This window comes from Protopterus annectens, chromosome 11.part0, assembly GCF_019279795.1.
Source record: "Protopterus annectens isolate FY-2018-M chromosome 11.part0, PAN1.0, whole genome shotgun sequence".
In the NCBI taxonomy this organism is placed as follows: Eukaryota; Metazoa; Chordata; order Ceratodontiformes; family Protopteridae; genus Protopterus; species Protopterus annectens.
The window spans coordinates 15,743,818-15,762,663 of record NC_056745.1 but is presented as its reverse complement, the minus strand read 5'-3'; positions in this window follow the sequence as shown (position 1 = coordinate 15,762,663).

Below are 18,846 nucleotides of genomic sequence, written 5' to 3'. Positions count from 1 at the left end.
CCCTTTATCCTTTTGGTGAGGAACTTTTGGGGCCTTTCCAGTTGCTGCAGGTGTCGTGTCAGATACATTCCCAATGGGGCATTGTACTCAATCGTTGGCCTGATGAGTGATGAGTACAGGGGGACAATGACTTCCTTTGATCTAGATGCGAATCCCTTCATGATCAGGTGGGCAATGTAGAAGGTCTTCCTAACCACTTTGGCCACGTGAGTATCAAATGAAAGGTTACTGTCAACCTGGGTACCCAGATCCCTGATAACCTCTTCTGTGCTTAGTGGGTTGCCACCTATATGGTAGCTAGGGGTAACCTTGTTTTTCCCGAAGGGTATGACTATGCATTTTTTGGCGTTTAACTTTAGGCCATGGTTCTGGCACCAGTTTTCCGTTTCTATAAGACCCTTCTGAAGGATATCTGTGTCAGATGTGTTCTCAACTATGGCGCCCAGTTTGCAGTCATCTGCAAATCAAATTTTGTCAGCCATAATCCTCCTGTGTTTGCTTGTACTTCTGAAAAGTAGATGCCGAACAGGAGAGGGCCCAGGACTGAGCCCTGTGGGACACCACTTGTGACAGGCTTTGAGTCTGACATGGCACCAGCAACTCTGACCCTGTGGGTTCTGTCACTTAGCCAATTTGCAACCCATCTTGTGACGTATGGGTTTACATTTAAGCTGATGAGTTTTTCAATGATACCTGAGTGGGGTATTGTGTCGAAAGCCTTTGCCAGGTCGAGGTAGGCTGTGTGGACTGCCTTTCCCTCATCAATGGCCTTGGTGACTGTTTCAAAAAAGTCCACCAGGTTTAAAAGGCATGATCTGCCCTTGACAAAGCCAAACTGGGTCGGATCCAAAGTCTGCAAGTCTCCTATGTCTTTATTTATGAGTTCCATTATGATCCTCTCCATAGCTTTGCAGATCAAGCTTGTCAAGCTGATGGGACGGTAATTTCCCGGGTCGGTGGAGGCACCTCCTTTGTGAAGTGGGACCACAGTTGCCGTACGCCACTCCTTAGGCACGTATCCTGAGGTGAGGCTAAGATTAAACAGCTGCCCTAACTGCGGGTTTAATTCCTCATTGAGTTAAATGGAGCACACATCCGGGGACACCATCTGGTCCCATGGATGCTGTGTTTTTTACCTTGGAGAGAGCAGTTCTCACCTGAGCGTTTGAAATGTTTGGGGGGCTATAATTCTCTGGTATAGATATCTCACCTTTTGCCGGGGACGCCGGGGAGAAGTTTGCACTGAACCTATCAGCCAGTATGTTGGCAATGTCTGTAGGTTCAGTAATTTTTACATCATTTTGAACTAATTCTGAGCATATCTGGGAGTTTCCTCCCAGGTTTCTAACATAGCTAAAGAAGGCCTTATGATTGTCCTTTGAGTCCTTGGCAACTTTTCTCTCAAAATTTGCCTTGGATGATTTTATGAGAGATCTTAATTTTTTACTTATAATGATCAAAGGTGTTTTCCCTTTTAAGGATTTTGCTCTATCTTGTAGTAGCTTCCTCCTTTTGTTGTAGAGCTTGTTTATGGCTGGGGTCCACCAAACTGGCCGCTTGCCTTTGGTACAAAGGGTCTTTGTTTTGTTTGGGATTGCCTGATCCATGCAGTCCTGTAGGTGCTGGTAGAAGGCATTTGTAAGTGATTCAGCGGTTTGAGTAATGGTTTCCGCAGTCTCGGGGGCCATAAAAGAGACCACACTAGCCTTTAGAAGTGTGAAGTCGGCTTTTGAGAAGTTCTTCACTGTGGTCTTTTTTATCTCAGGTGGGGGCGGGATGTGGACTTCCAGTGAGATTAGTTTATGGTCTGATCTCACCAGCGAAGGATATACTTCCGGTGTTGACCATTGTGACCCCATGTTCGTGATGATGAGATCTAGTATGTTATCTCCTCTTGTGGGAATGGTGACTAGTTGTTCCATGGCATTTGAGTTTATGAACTCTAGGAACCTTTGGGCTAGATTGTTGGGGCTAGAGTAGTGATCCCAGTCTATATTCAGGTAGTTGAAATCACCTAGTATGATGGTGTTTGGAGATACATTTATCCCCTCCAGTGTTTTCAGGAAAGCCGTGTGAGGTTCCTGAGATTGAGAGGGTGGCCTGTAACATGCTACAAATTGCAGAGCAGTCTTGCCTATGGTTAGTTGCACCTGGATGGTCTCCGATGCATCGTGCGTTGCCACCAATCTTGAGGTGTGGGTGTTCTTGATGAATATAGACACCCCCCCTCCTTTCTTGGTGTTGTCCGGATTTTGGGGCCGGAACGCATGATAAGAGGTAAAGCCTGATAGTGCCGGGTGTCCATGTCCCTTATGGAAAGGGTCAGTTTGTAAAATGACTCATGACTCCAACACCCAAAGATGCACTACCCTGATACTACCCCATCCCATATCTGGCGAATTAAGATATAATATTGTCATATCCTGGGCATAATTGAGTAGGCTTGTAAAGACTCTTGCACCATTAGCCTAGTAATCACCTATGAACCTCTGTGACTGTTGGGGTCCTCTCAGTGGGCAACAGAGAGCCATGCTTGTCCGTGCTGGGAGAGGGAGCAGGGAGGACTTCCCTGTTTGTTCAGAATGGTGTGTTTATCCCTTGCGGAGCTGGTGCTGCCATTAATAACAACACTGGCCCCATTTTTCCTGTCAAAAATAAACAGAAAACTAAACTTGTATATGCCCTCCTCAAATTTCCTTAGGCAGGAGTAGTTTACTGAGTCTGGCTCAGGGTTTAATTCAGGCTATCGATCCTTCTTATAAGGTGGTTTCTAGTAACAAAAACAGGGATACTTGTTTTCCTGAACAGATTTAAGTTTCTGAATCTGGACAGAAAGATGAAGCGACAGATAAAGGCTTTTCTCCTCGGTTTTCTGAATCAGACTCAGAGGAGAAAGTTTTTGATTCTCCCTGTGGAGGAGGTCTCTTTCTAATACTATTTCCAGACTGTGCAAGTGTTTCCAGTGAAAGAATACTGAAGTTTCTCAATTCTGTCAAAAAATGACTATGAGCTGTTATAGAAGCCATTTCCAAAACCTGCACCCATTCTTCCAGTTCTGTAAGCTTTGGAGAATGTGTGTGCTCCAGCCTGCAATTTTCCTAAAGGTCAGCCTGCTGCCCATAAAAAAGGGAAATAGGATACATGCAATTCCTCAGTCTTTTAAATGTTTATACACTATTCCCAAACCTGACCCAGCAGCTAATCCTACTGCTGTTAAATATTTGGTTAATTCCAGTCCTACTCTTTCTGTCAAGGATGGAAAGATTATTAAAAAGTATGGGACAACGTGCATGCTTCTGCAACTGTGATTTTTAGGATTTTGAATTGTCAGGCTCATATGGTAATGTTTAATCTGACTAACTGTGAAAGTATGAGGAATGTTTTCTCTGCAGTTTCTTCTTGTGAGAAAAAATCAGCTTTAAATAATTTAGTATCTTCCATTTTATAGGTCACTACTCATTGTTTACATGTATGTGTGTGACTCACCTATAGGTCACTACTCATTGCTTACACGTATGTGTGTGACTCACCTATAGCTCACTACTCATTGTTTACACGTAGGTGTGTGACCCACCTATAGGTCACTACTCATTGTTTACACGTATGTGTGTGACCCACCTATAGGTCACTACTCATTGTTTACACGTATGTGTGTGACTCACCTATAGCTCACTACTCATTGTTTACACATAGGTGTGTGACCCACCTATAGGTCACTACTCATTGTTTACACGTATGTGTGTGACCCACCTATAGGTCACTACTCATTGTTTACACGCATGTGTGTGACTCACCTAGAGCTCACTACACATTGTTTACACGTATGTGTGTGACCCACCTATAGGTCACTACTCATTGTTTACACATATGTGTGTGACCCACCTATAGGTCACTACTCATTGTTTACACGTATGTGTGTGACCCACCTATAGGTCACTACTCATTGTTTACACCTATGTGTGTGACCCACCTATAGGTCACTACTCATTGTTTACACGTATGTGTGTGACTCACCTATAGGTCACTACTCACTGTTTACACGTATGTGTGTGACCCACCTATAGGTCACTACTCATTGTTTGCACATATGTGTGTGACCCACCTATAGGTCACTACTCACTGTTTACAGGTATGCGTGTGACCCACCTATAGGTCACTGCTTACTGTTTACGTGTATGTGTGTGACCCACCTATAGGTCACTGCTCACTGTTTACACGTATGTGTGTGACCCACCTATAGGTCACTGCTCATTGTTTACACATATGTGTGTGACCCACCTATAGGTCACTGCTCACTGTTTACACGTATGTGTGTGACCCACCTATAGGTCACTGCTCACTGTTTACACATATGTGTGTGACCCACCTATAGGTCACTGCTCATTGTTTACACGTATGTGTGTGACCCACCTATAGGTCACTGCTCACTGTTTACATGTATGTGTGTGACCCACCTATAGGTCACTGCTCATTGTTTACACATATGTGTGTGACTCACCTCTAGGTCACTGCTCATTGTTTACACATGTGTGTGACTCACCTATAGGTCACTGCTCATTGTTTACACATATGTGTGTGACTCACCTATAGGTCACTGCTCATTGTTTACACGTATGTGTGTGACTCACCTATAGTTCACGGACCCACCTATAGGTCACTGCTCATTGTTTCACTTATGTGTGTGACCTACCTATAGGTCACTGCTCATTGTTTCACGTATGTGTGTGACCCACCTATAGGTCACTGCTCATTGTTTACATGTATGTGTGTGACCCACTTATAGGTCACTACTCATTGTTTACATGTATGTGTGTGACTCACCTATAGGTCACTACTCATTGTTTACACGTATGTGTGTGACCCACCTATAGGTCACTACTCATTGTTTACACGTATGTGTGTGACTCACCTAGAGCTCACTACACATTGTTTACACGTATGTGTGTGACCCACCTATAGGTCACTACTCATTGCTTACACGTATGTGTGTGACCCACCTATAGGTCACTACTCATTGTTTACACGTATGTGTGTGACCCACCTATAGGTCACTACTCATTGTTTACACCTATGTGTGTGACCCACCTATAGGTCACTACTCACTGTTTACAGGTATGCGTGTGACCCACCTATAGGTCACTACTCATTGTTTACACGTATGCGTGTGACTCACCTATAGGTCACTACTCATTGTTTGCATGTATGTGTGTGACCCACCTATAGGTCACTACTCATTGTTTACATGTATGTGTGTGACTCAGCTGATGCTTCTCCCAGGGTTTTGGTCAGTGATACTGTTTTGAGGAGGTTTTCTTGGTTGTTTTTTCAGAACCTCGCAAATGATGTAAAAATTAGATTTTTAAATTATCCTTTGAGTAGGGATTTAGTTTTGGTTCCTCTGCTTCAGAGGTTATGAAAAAGTGTGACAAAATGGGTAGTTGATATAGGGAATCTCTTTTTCAGCCCTCCTTTTCCAAATGTTCGAAGGGACTCTCTAACCTTGTATCCATGTTCAAGCATAAAACAAAATAAACAGTGTCACCAAAATGTGGGTAAACTAACATTTAAGAAGAAATGGCAGGGGGTTCCAAAAAGAATTCAGAGACCCTCCAAAATTAAATATAGCTCATCAAGTCAGAATGACTATTTAAGACATCTTGTCCTACCCCACCCCCCAGTAGCCCCATTTCCTTTCCTGAAAGTCTGAATCTCCATTTTTCTTTTTGACAACAGGAAAGTTCTGAAGGTCATTCAATGTTATAGATGGCAGTGGGAAGAAATCACTCCTTTCCAGGGGTACTTCCTTAAACACTAGAAAAGACGAATCCATTCTCCTTGTCCTTCAACACTTGCTGCCTCAGAGAGTTATAGAACCAGTTCCTCCTTATTAAGTTGGGAAAGGTTTTTATAAAAGTATGTTTTCTGTTACAGAGAAAGAAAATGCTTGAAGACAAGTTCTGGATCTTTCTTTCCTAAACCTGCTTGTGATAGTGCCTAAGTTCAAAATGTGGTCACTTCACAACCTCTTACCTCTTTTTCCTCATTTAAGTTTTTGAGTAACTCTAGATTTAAAAGATACAGCTGATGTTGTAAATCTTTATTCATTCCTTACTGTTAGGACTTTGGTTCTGTCCTTGGAACTGACAGCCGTTACCAAGCTCGCGCCAGCCAAAACTCTCAGCTAAGACTTATCCACAATGCCCCTCTCATAGTGTCTTCAGATCTCATTTGCTGCATTCCTCATCAGATGTGCCAAGCCTTCTCTCAGCTAGGTGTTAGCTTTTTGTGTTTTTTTCTCGATTCTAGTGTGTTGTAAGACAGTTTTTTCTTGTCAGCTCTAGTCTTTTCCTATCGCTATTTTATTCTTTCCTGACTAAGCCCTACCCACTACCTTTGGTAGTTCTTTGTACCATCGTTGGTTCTACTCCCTCGTTCCCTGCCTTAGTAGGCCCTTCTCTTACCTTTGGTATTTCTTAGCACCATTGGCACTCTTTCCTTATCTATAAAAAAAAAAAAAAAAGGAAAAGAAGAAGTGCTTTCTTCTTGTCTTGTTGTTATTTAAGCAATAACCCACGCCTGGGTGTGGGTAAGGCTGGATTTACCCACAGTTGGTGTGATTTGGTCACGAGGGCAAAGCCCGAGTGGCCAAACAAAGACAACCGTGGGTAAATCCAGCATTACCCACACCCAGACATGGGTTATTGCTATTATACAATGACATTATTTAAGAAAAAAATAATTACTTTTCTTAAATAATGGCATTGTATAATACCTCCGTGCTGCCCTTCCGCAGCTGTCCGGTATCCTGGAGCAGTTCTGATGTACTGCGCATGCGTATGTTATGCAGTACATCAGAGCTGTGGGTGGAAGCAATGGGGAAAGCAAGATCTCTGTTGCTTTTTACAAAGTATCTCACTATGTTAAAGGAGTTTAACATAGCGAGACAGCTTTAAAATAAAGCAACGGAGAATCTCCATTGCTTTTTTTAAAGCTGTCTTGCTATGTTAAACCCATTTAACATAGTGAGACAGCTTTAAAAAAGCAATGGAGAAAGGAAGATCTCCGTTACTTTTTTTAAAGCTGTCTCGCTATGTTAAATGTTTTTAACATAGCAAGACAGTTTCTAGAAAACAACGGAGATCTTGCGTTCTCCATTGCTGTAAAAAAAAAAAAAAGACTTATACTAATGGAAAAAGTCCGGGCGACTGGACCTTTTTCCATTAGTATAAGTCTGATTTACAACGTGCAGGCTGACCAATCAGCGTGCACATTTTGGAATATAAATGGGGGGGGGGGGTCATTGTATAATTAGTTTGTTGTTTGGTTAGTGTAGTTATACTGTGTATTATGGAGGATAAGGCCAAGCTTGGTTTCAAACAATGTGATAAGTGTGGGCATAAGTTGTCCAATTCTGACGGTCATGCCCTATGTGTTTATTGTTTGGGCGTTGACCGCCTTAATGTTTCTTGCAACATTTGTTCTAGCTTTAGCAACCGTACAATGGCTGAACACAAGAACAAACTTATCCTTAAGGGTATGTTAAAATCACCCTTTGCTGAGGATCTTTCTGGGACGGAGGTCTCACCACCTCCTAAGCATAAAGACGTTAAAAGACATAAGGAGAAATGGAGTCTTTCGGTTCTGACATCCTCATCCTCCTCGGAACCGAGTTGACACCGGGCGTCTCCCGCGCCGTCGGCACAGACAACTTCGGCAACAGGGACCTTGTCTTCTCCCTCGGTGCCGCCTTTGATTTTGACTCAGACTTCTTCCACCGTACCAACCTTGGCACCATCTCCCACTGTGCTGACCTTGTTTGTGACACAGGCCCCAACCTGCATCGACACCTTTCCCGGCCACAGTGACAATGTCTTAAATGGCTCATCCGGTAATGACTCCTTCAGTTCCGAAGATCGAGCACCTTCCAAGAACTAGATATTCTCCTTCTTATGACCACTTTTTGGGACAGTGATTTAGTCCCTTTCTTGAGAGACCAGATTCCCCATCAGCAGCATCCTTCAGATCCACCAGGAGTCTTCCAGAACAGGATGTAGTGAGGGTTGTACACCAGCTTCTGGCAGCTAGAGGATTAACCACTCAAAACCAGGTCTTTCCCCACCCTTGGAGCAGAAGCTTTCATGGCATATTCTCCTGTCTATCCTCCTTTGACCTCCACCTGGGTTTTGGAGACTTACCGATAACCATCCTAGTACATACTGTCTCATCGCCGACAGCGGAAGCTTCCCTGTCGGCACTGATTACTCTTGGTGCCACGGCTCCTTTGGAACTGGGGCACTCTCGGAGTAGTGATTGGGCTGTCGGCACCATAGCACCTAGTTCGGCTCTGATTTTTTCTGTGGTGCTGTCTACAGCCACGGCTCTCCTAGCAGCTGTCAGTCCTCCCTGAGCTCCTCACCTGGAGGTGGGCTCCTAGGGGCAGGGTGTGACCCCGGTTCTGAAGTCATCCTTCTCAGTTCTGGGCTCCCATCCCTCCTTGGGTGGGCCTGCTTTCCAGGTAATGGAGACCGCCCTCTAGCTTGCAGCTGTCTCCCCCTCCTATTTTGGAACCTCGAGCACAGGAGCCACAAGGCTTGCCCTCTAAGAGAACCCTCTCTCCAGAGTCCTCCTCAGAAGTTCTCACTGGGGAGCCACCCCGGAAGAAACTTTGCAAGAGGAAGCATCTTGATTCCCCTGAGGAATCCATCACTGAAGACACCAACTGTGATGAGGGAGAAGGGTCCCCATGGTCTCCCCCAAAAGACATCTCATTTGGAGACATTCTAAAGATCTTCAAGCAGAGGGGATACTAGAAGCCCTCCAACCCTTCTTCAGAGAAATCGGTGTTCTTGCAGGCTTTTTGTGCTTGGCAATCTACTTCCTGGGTGACCCCACCTGCAGATGAGCTCATTCGACTTATTGTGCAGCATGCCTGGAAGGCCATGGACAACACAGAGGCCAGATAAAATTTTGTCCACCCCAGAAGACCAGCCCTGTTGGTCCAAACAACTGGTAGTCAATTCCATGGTTGTGGCGATGACCACCAAGAAGGAACTGGCATAAGAAGGTACCACTGTTCATCCCCCGAACAGGGAGTCTTGGGCTATTGACAGACTGGGGAAGTGGACCTATGCTTCAGCAACCTTTGCCATCCAGTTGCTGAATTACCTGGCACACTTTACTCACCTCCAAAGAGACCTAATTTCTGAATATCTGCCTCTTTGGTGGCGGCACTGCCTGACGAGGTGCGTGATACTGTTGCTACCTTGGAATTAATATCGAACTCCTCGATGCGCTTGATTTCTCACACTACCAAGGGGGCAGCTCAAGCACCCACATCGGGTATTGTTATGAGATGACATGCTTGGATGCATTTGTGTGACTTCATGAACCCCTTTAAATCTTCCTTTGTCAACACGACAGTTGATGAATCTTCTCTTTTTGGTCCCAAAGTAAGAGACACACTTTCACGTAGTGAGAAGGACAGAAAGACCTTGTCTGCTGTGGACATGCATTTGCCCACTCCCCCAGAGGTCCTACTCTAGGAATCAGAGGGGAGGAAAATTGTTGTTCAAGAAGTCCCAAGGATCTTTCTGTGACACCAGTGACAAGCAACCCCCCCCCCCCAGGGCAGAGGGGTCATCTCATTTGGAAGATGCCCCTTTCAGGGCAGAGGAGGTCTGCATAACCAGGATGCTAGAGACTTCTTCTCTGGCAGACCCTTGCAGCACTCCTGAACAGCAACCCGATTTCTTTCCTCTGGAAGCAGTCAGGGGTCGATTTTCCCTTCATCTACAAGCCTGGTAACTCATAACAATGGATGCATGGGTGCAGAGGATAATATCCAGAGGCAATCATATCCCTTTTGACCTCACCCCCAGACTTGTGAAATGAATCCCCAACATCCCACCCAGTCAGACCAAGGTCGCAGCCTTAGAAATCAAAAAATCTGCTAAGAAAAAGAGTCATCTAACCAGTCCCACCAGACCAAAGAGGATCCAGCTTTTACTCAAGGTTCTTTTTAGTGCCAAAAAAGACAGGGGACTGGAGACCAATCCTGGATCTCAGTTTACTAAACAAATTCATCAAACCTCAAAAATTCCAGATGGTCACGCTACGGTCCATTCTCCCCTTTCTGGGGAAGGACAATTGGATGTGCTCTATAGATCTCCAGGATGCATATTACCACATAAAGATGGACAAATGCTCCCGGAGTTTTTTCCACTTCCAGCTAAATGCCAATCATTATCAGTTCAGGGTACTGCCCTTTGGTCTCTCGACAGCCCCCAGAGTGTTCACCAAATGCATGGCAGTCATAGTAGCTCATCTCCGACTACAAGGATTCCAGGTGTTTCCATATCTAGACGATTGGCTCCTTACCGCCATGACCAGGAATCTTCTCATTCTCAGTCTCTCTTACACTCAAGGCCTTGCTCTTTGCCTAGGTATCATGATCAACATGGACAAATCGCACGTCTCCATTAAGAGCACTGGAATTCATTGGAGCGATCTTTGACACAATGTCCTGTCAAGCTTCCCTCCCTCCTCACAGGCTCACAGGCTTTCAAAAATAAGAAACCAGATTCGAGTCCTCCTCCCACAGACATTTGTACCAGCATGCCTTGTATTACAACTATTGGGCTCTATAGCAGCAACCATTACCTTGGTACCCACTCGACCACATGATAAGCCTTACAAATTTTTGCAAGAAACAAATGCTTTGGTGGATGAAGCCAGAATCAAATCTTTGGTGTTGACCATTCTGTCTTCTCCAGCCCAAGGCCACAGTGACCTCAGATGCTTCCCTGTTAGGGTGGGGGGGCATTTCCAGGGAAAGCCAGTTCAAGGCACCTGGTCCCCCATGGAGGCCAATTTGAACATAAATGTCCTGGAACTGAGGGAAGTTCTCTTAGCGTTGCAAGTGTTCCACACATCCTTTCCTTCCAGGACCATTGTAATTCAATCGGACAACATGTCAGTCATCTGGTACATCAACAAACAAGGTGGAACCAGGTCTTACCCCCTGTGTTAGGAAGCCATGACAATTTGGCACTGGGCTATGGGTTCCAACTGCTTTCTCATAGCAATGCACATTCCCGGGAGTTCCAATCTTATTGCGGACAATCTGAGCAAGAACATTTTGATGCCTCACGAGTGGTCCCTCAATCCTATAATAGCGTATCTGATCTTCCGCCATTGGGGCAGGCCTTGCTGTGACCTGTTTGCTTCTCTTCTAAACAACAAATGCAGAAGCTATTTTGCCCTGATCCCCCCTCAGGGGGAGACAATGAGAGATGCTCTGATGCACGATTGCCTCCCAGGTCTGCTGTATGCCTTTCCCCCATTTCCCCTCATCTAAAAATTCCTCCAGAAAGCTCAAAGGTTGAGAAGCAGAGTGATACTCCTTGCCCCTTATTGGCCCCGTCAAGTCTGGTTCCTTTTCCTATGGTCTCACCTGATTCAAAGCTGTGGATCCTGGATCAATCCCAAGATCTGCTGTCTCATTCTCAGGGACTGATTCACCCCAGTCTCCACAGCCTCAAGCTCACAGCTTGGTTTCTCCACTTCCAATGATTGCCAGGCTACCTGATATTTCATCCCGTTTGCGAGATTCTTCTGGCTTTGCACAAACCTTCCACCAGAAAAATGTATTCTAGTAAGTGGACTAGGTTCTCTAGATGGGCCAAAGAACATAACATATATCCCTTTTCCATGCCTGTTCAGAAGATCTTACAACACCTGACTACCCTATTGCATGCAGGAGCTTCAGCATTGACCATTACAGTGCATTTAGCAGCTATTGCAAATTTTCACAATGGAATTGACAGTTCATCTATGTCACACCGACTGTGCAAAACCTTCATGAAAGGAGTATCACATATTAAACCTCCTGTCAAGCCTCTTATAGAGCCATGGGACTTGACTTTGATCCTTTAGTCATTAACAAGTCCTCCCTTTGAGCCTTCTAACTCCCGTGATATAAAATTTTTGTCTTGGAAAACTCTGTTTCTAGTAGCCCTTACCTCAGCGAGAAGAGTATCTGAGTTGCAGGCCTTGAGTGTCAAGAGACCTTACTTGAATTTTCATAGGAAAAGAGTGTCCCTACATAATGACTCCTCCTTTTTGCCCAAGGTCATTTATGGGGTTCCCATTAATCAGTCTATTGACCTATCAGTTTTCTTTCCTCGCCATTCAAATAGAGGGGAATATATTTTGCATACCCTCGATGTTCATAGGCAACCTCATTTCTATTTGGTCAAAACTAAATCTTTCAGAAAATGGATCAGTTGTTTGTGGCCTTTGCAGGCCCCAGATTGGGTAAGCCTGTTTCCAAAATGACTTTATCCTCTTGGCTCAGAAACGCCATTACTTTCATCTGCCATGAGAACAAAGTGTCCTTACCTTCCAGAATAAAGGCTCCTCTACTAGATCGATGGCTACTTCAGTGGCCTTTCACTCCAGAGCCTCTATGGATGATATCTGCGCAGCAGCCACTTGGGCAAGACCTCATACCTTTATCACTCATTACAAATTGGATTTTGCCTCCAGGGGACGAGCATCTTTTGGTTCTATGGTGCTCAGGAATGTCCTTCCTTAGGGCTACCCAGGACTCAAGTAGCTGGGGACTAACAGTAAGGAATGAATAAAGATTTACAACATCAGATAAAGAAGTTATGTCTTACCATAATGTTCCATCTGTGCTTTTTTCATTTATTACTTCCTGCCCTCCTTCCCCCTGCCTGGACTCCTGGTGGACTTTAGGATTTCCTTATTAGTTAAGGTATCTGTTCAGACAGAGCCTCCTACTATCACTATTATTACTTCTATACTATAATGGCAGAAAACTTGATCTGAAGAGACTATGAGAGGGGCATTGTGGGTAGCTCTTAGCTGAGAGTTTTTGGCTGGTGTGAGCTTGGTAACGGCCGTGTTGGTTCCAAGGATGGAACCAAAGCCCTAACAGTAATGAATGAATACAGATCTACAACACAGATGGAGTGTTATGGTAAGACATAACTTCTTTATATCATCACATCCTTATTCGTCTAGACATCCGGCATTTTTTATGGTTCCATGTGTCTGGCTCACATGATCAGTTCTCTGCCTTACCCTTTAGACTATCCACTGCACCAAGAGTGTTCAAAAACTTTCTATCTCCATTCATACCTCATTGCAGGCTACAGAGTATCCACAGTTATCCATATTTAGATGATTTCCTTATCTTTCCAGTCTTTTTCCGTGTCAGAAATCTCTCACTTGGGTAAGAGATCTCTCTTACACAAGCTGGGATTCCAAGAAAACATTCAAAATTCTTTTTTGACTCCTTCACAAAGGATTGTGTAATTGGAGTGTCAGCTAAACATCTCAGTTCAAAGAGCTTTTCTTCCACATCCTATATCTAGATATATTTCCACAGTTTTCCACTCAGATTTCTGTTACTGAGAGGAAATACATCAGGAGTTTGGGTCTGAAGGCATGTATGATTCTCATAGCTCCTAGAAGATTCCACGTGGCAAAGATACAATGGTATCCATAGTCTCTTTGGTTTGGGCAGCAAAATGTCCTTTGTCTTTTCAAATATCACTGCTGAGGTTTGTTAAAAGGGAAGTCACTTCACTGACACAGCAAATTTACCTTAACCCAGGTCTCCCCTTCTCCCACCCTACTCTAACACAGTCAGTCACCACAGATACTTCAGACTTTGCTTGGGGAGCAGTTTTAAGTGGGATAAAAGTGCAATGTGTGTGGGACACCAAGGACAGATGCAAGCACATAAATATAAAAGAGATGCTTGTCCTAATCAAGTCACTCAACTCTCTGAATCATCTTTGGTCTGCTGGACCTCTTGGGTTCATAGATTCATAGGTGTTTACTAGGCTAACTGCCGTGAAGGGTCATTTTGAGCCTAGCCGATAACTCAAGGTCAGAATGAAACTTCATATTTTGTGTTTGTCAGATGAAGACCGTAACCATTATGTCAACTCTCCCTCCCCAAAAGTTGTACTTGTACCAAGATTATGTCACCCCAGATGGGACTTAAACTCACAATCCCTGGCTTTAGGAGGCCAATGCCTTATCCATTAGGCCACTGGGGCCTGATTTCGAGTAGTTACTGACAACACCACAGTCATGTAGTACATCATCAAGCAAGGAGGGGCTAGTTTATACTCCCTTTGCAGGTTAGATATATTAGCCTGGCATATAGCTTCACAGCACAATCTCACTTTACAGGCATCCTACATTCTTTCAAACAAAACTGTGTGGCAGACCAACTAAGCAGGACAGAGCAGATCCAGACGAATGGAAACTAGATGAGGGGGTCTTCCAAGATTTGATCCAATTGTGGGGAGTTCCTTAAGAAGACTTATTTGCCTTCTCTCTGAACAATCAGCAGGCAAGATTCTGTTTCAAGACTCCTTGCAAGAAAGCCCAGAAGAGAGATGCCCTTTCCTTTCCTTGGACAGTAATGTTCTTGTATGCTTTCCACCCTTCAGAAGAGAGATGTCCTTTCCTTTCCTGGACAGTAATGTTCTTGTATGCTTTCCACCCTTCAGAAGAGAGATGTCCTTTCCTTTCCTTGACAGTAATGTTCTTGTATGCTTTCCACCCTTCAGAAGAGAGATGTCCTTTCCTTTCCTTGACAGGAATGTTCTTGTATGCTTTCCACCCTTCAGAAGAGAGATGCCCTTTCCTTTCCTTGACAGGAATGTTCTTGTATGCTTTCCACCCTTCAGAAGAGAGATGCCCTTTCCTTTCCTTGGACAGTAATGTTCTTGTATGCTTTCCACCCTTCAAAAGAGGGATGTCCTTTCCTTTCCTTGACAGTAATGTTCTTGTATGCTTTCCACCCTTCAGAAGAGAGATGTCCTTTCCTTTCCTTGACAGTAATGTTCTTGTATGCTTTCCACCCTTCAGAAGAGAGATGCCCTTTCCTTTCCTTGGACAGTAATGTTCTTGTATGCTTTCCACCCTTCAGAAGAGAGATGTCCTTTCCTTTCCTGGACAGTAATGTTCTTGTATGCTTTCCACCCTTTCCACTGATATCCAGGGTACCCTTTTACAGGGAGACTTGGCTTTTGCATGCATTATGCTGCTTTGCACAGAAACATAAATGGAAGAGATCTGGAAGCTGCTGGCAACATGCAGTGCACCATGGACTGCTGTGATGTAGGCTACCTAAACTCAAATGGAGACAATGGAAGTCCTGCTTTATTCCACGATTCAGAAAGTGCAGGATTCATGGCATAATTGGAGGCTCACACAGGTTATGACTCACTGATTCTCCTTGCAGGTTGTGGGTATTCACTGAGATTACACTGTGATATCTGTTTAACACCTGCAGCGGTCCTCATTTGCCACACTTTATATTCACCTTCCAGGAATTAAGCTGAATTGTTTGGAAATCTGTATTTATGAGAGGTCTGGTGACAGAAAGTCCTGAGGATGCATTGGTGCCCATGTAGTTTCAAATGGCATGACCCCAACCCATACCTGTCAACCTCTTAGTGAAAGAAATCTGAACAAAGCCAATAATAATGGGTAAAAATGGCCCAAAAATACAGACAGATTTTAAATATTGCTCTTATAAACTTAGAAACTTGCTGAAATAACATGATTTCTGTTAGCATTCATTTTCTGAAGGATATGAAGCCTGAAATTCAAATGTATGTCTTTATTTAGTGACTTAAATCATTAGTGATTTGCCAGAAAACCAAAATTCTATGAGGAACAGACCAAAAATATGAGGCGAAAATCTGGACAGTTGAGAGGTATGCCCCAACCTCAGAGACCCAGAACAGACAACCACAGCAGGTATGAACAATAAACATTATTTGTATCGCTAGAAATGGCACTTTCACTGATACAGCAAATTCAGGCATGGACATTTTCTGCAGACTGCATTATGGGAGTTTCATAAATGGATGCTCTGTGCATATATGGACAATGTGATTGGTTCTTGCATATTCATTTGTAGCCATGTATCTGTACAGCAGTGGGTCTCTAACTTATAGCATGTTACACGTGAGAGTGCGCCACCAAACAAGTTACAAAAGATACGCACATGCAGCTGGCCATGTACTTATAGCAAGCACCAACATGGCAAACCAACTGCACTGCAGGATGACCTTTTACAGTACATGTGTCATGCAGCAACATCTATCTTGCTGCCAGCATACTGACAATATTCATATGCAGAATCTAGCAATTCAGGAACCCCACCTCTCCCTACCCTTAATGAACATTTACCTTTGCTGTCTACCAATTATAGTTTCACCAAGGTGTTTCATTCTTTGTTTTGCAGTTAAAATACACCTTAACTGCAGTGGTGCCACCTATCTAGGTCACCCCTCTGATCATCTCTCCCACCAGGTCCATTCCTTAGATATTCTGGTAGCTCTATCCAGTTTATGTAACACATTCCTGAGGGTCTCCTTTCACTGGGCCTTTTGGTAAAGCTGACAAAGACATATTTCAATTTTCTCTGAAAATTATCCTGTACTGATTAATATAAGGAACAGCTTTATAGATGTATACATATATGAACTGCTATGTTGTTTTTTCACTGTCTCTATAAATTACATTATGTATAATATTTGTTATATTTGTATTCATGGAGCTTTGCTACCCAGACCTCTGCTGAAAAGGGATTTTTGCCTCGTCAGACCTTTGCAATAAGCAAATGCAATAAATGAATGAGATAAAATAATTTATAGTATTGGCTGTAGCAAAATATATCTTTAATGTGCACCATGGTTTAATCTCTGCTATTATTTTCTCTCCTTTCAGTATTTATAATGTAACATATCAGATATATATTCCACCATTATACCTACTGAATGATTGGTTTTATGCAGTCAATCAGTCAGTGACTGGTTTTGCATGTTTGTCAGTTGGTACAGAGGATAAGTCACTGACCATTCTTTCTTCCTGTAGTCAAGAGTGCAGGGTATGATTTCTTCCACCTGGATTTACCTGCAGGGTATGATTTCTTCCACCTGGATTTACCTACTGTGTGACTGAACACATCACTTGTCCAGACAGTGCTCCTGGATCATCCTGTGAAAGTTGACACTTGTGTTCAGTGGGCTTAATCAGGTAACAAATATATAAAATGAAAAAAAAAACGATACATCAATGTTGCTGTACAACCTCAATATGTATGAGTTATATGTTGGTTAAACCTGGCATTTTATGCTTTGCTGGAGACTATTGCAACTACAAGGCAAGAGGTTACCATGATGTACTAATAACTGTGTAATTACAGTAACAGTCAATGTACCAACTTTTATAGACAGATAGCGATAGATAGACAGGTAGACAGATAGATAGACAGACAGACAGAGACAGACAGATAGCTAGATAGACAGACAGATAGACAGACAGACACAGATAGATAGACAGCTAGATAGATAGACAGATAGATATCAACTTACTGTTAGTCAACTTATGTTTTTTCAGACCTATTCTAAAGTACTAGATAGTTATATTGCTGCTAAGCCTGTGAGGTAATTCTGTTCTAAGCCTCCTGGTATATTACCTAACCTCTATTCTTACCATTAACTATATTTGTTATTTCAGTTAGCCTTCTTATGTAACACTGCTGGGTGCTTACTTGTCCCTGTTATTTTTTCACCACATCTCCTTGCAATTTAAGGTACTAACTTCCCTTACACCCCCTCCCTCCTTCTTATTGCTAACAGCTCACCCATTATACCCCCTCCCTCCCACTTATTGCTATATCTAATAGCTCACCAATTACACCGCCTCCCTCTTAATGCTATCTCTACAGCTCATCCCTTACACCCCCCCCTCCCTGTTAATGCTATCTCTAACAGCAGGCCCCTTACACCTCCCTCCCTCTTATTGCTATCTCTAACAGCTCACCACTTACACCCCCTCCTTTACTTTTATTGCTACCTCTAACAGCTCACCCCTTATACTTTTCTTTCAAAAGACCACTTTCCATAAAATTCTCCTTCCTGTAACTGCTGCCTCCATTTCTCTATCCATTTGAATTTCTTCTCTAACAGGTTCCCACTGATCATTAATCAATAGATTTTTCTACAATATCCAGCTGATTTTCATTATAGCTATCTGTACTAACAGTTCCCGGGCGGATATACTTCCCCATTTGCTCTTTTCCCCTCTGCTTTGGTTCCCAGTAGTACTTTCTATGTCTGTGTTGTACACCTCATATTCACTCTCTCATTAACTTATTTTTTCTCTCTCTCACCCTCTATTTTACATTTTACCCTCTGTTTAATAGTGTACCCTGTGTTTCATACTTTTTCTTTCTTTACACACCTTATAAGCTTTATTTATTAATTGTAGAGCAGAATAGAACTCAGTCTTCACTTAAAAATTCACTGCATATTTATTTACAGTTTATGAGGTTACCCACAAGTATTTCACCTGGATACTGCAGAAGTAAAGGATTCTGTCCCTCCAAGACAATAAAACATCACATAGCACCTGGAGCTACAGAAAGCAGCAGCACTCTCACTTCAGGTTCATACACCCCAGCTGGAGGGACGCTTTATATGCCTGATCCTCTTGTAGGTTTATTCACTCCTATAGATGTTTGAGTTACAATCCAGAAACCTAACCACTCAGTAGGATTGCTCTACCTGCACAACACTTGCCATAGCACTTACTACTCATTTTGGCTAACAAATTTAATGGTGTGCATTTCTTAAGGCTGATAATGAAGTGACAAATGCATGCAGAAACCTTGATTCAGCTGTTGGCGAGCCTGAAGGAACAAATCTAAGGAGACATTAACTGTGCTGTTCCTGGACAGAGCCTTGGTGGGCTAACATTATAATTTGTCAGCTAATGGATTTGCTA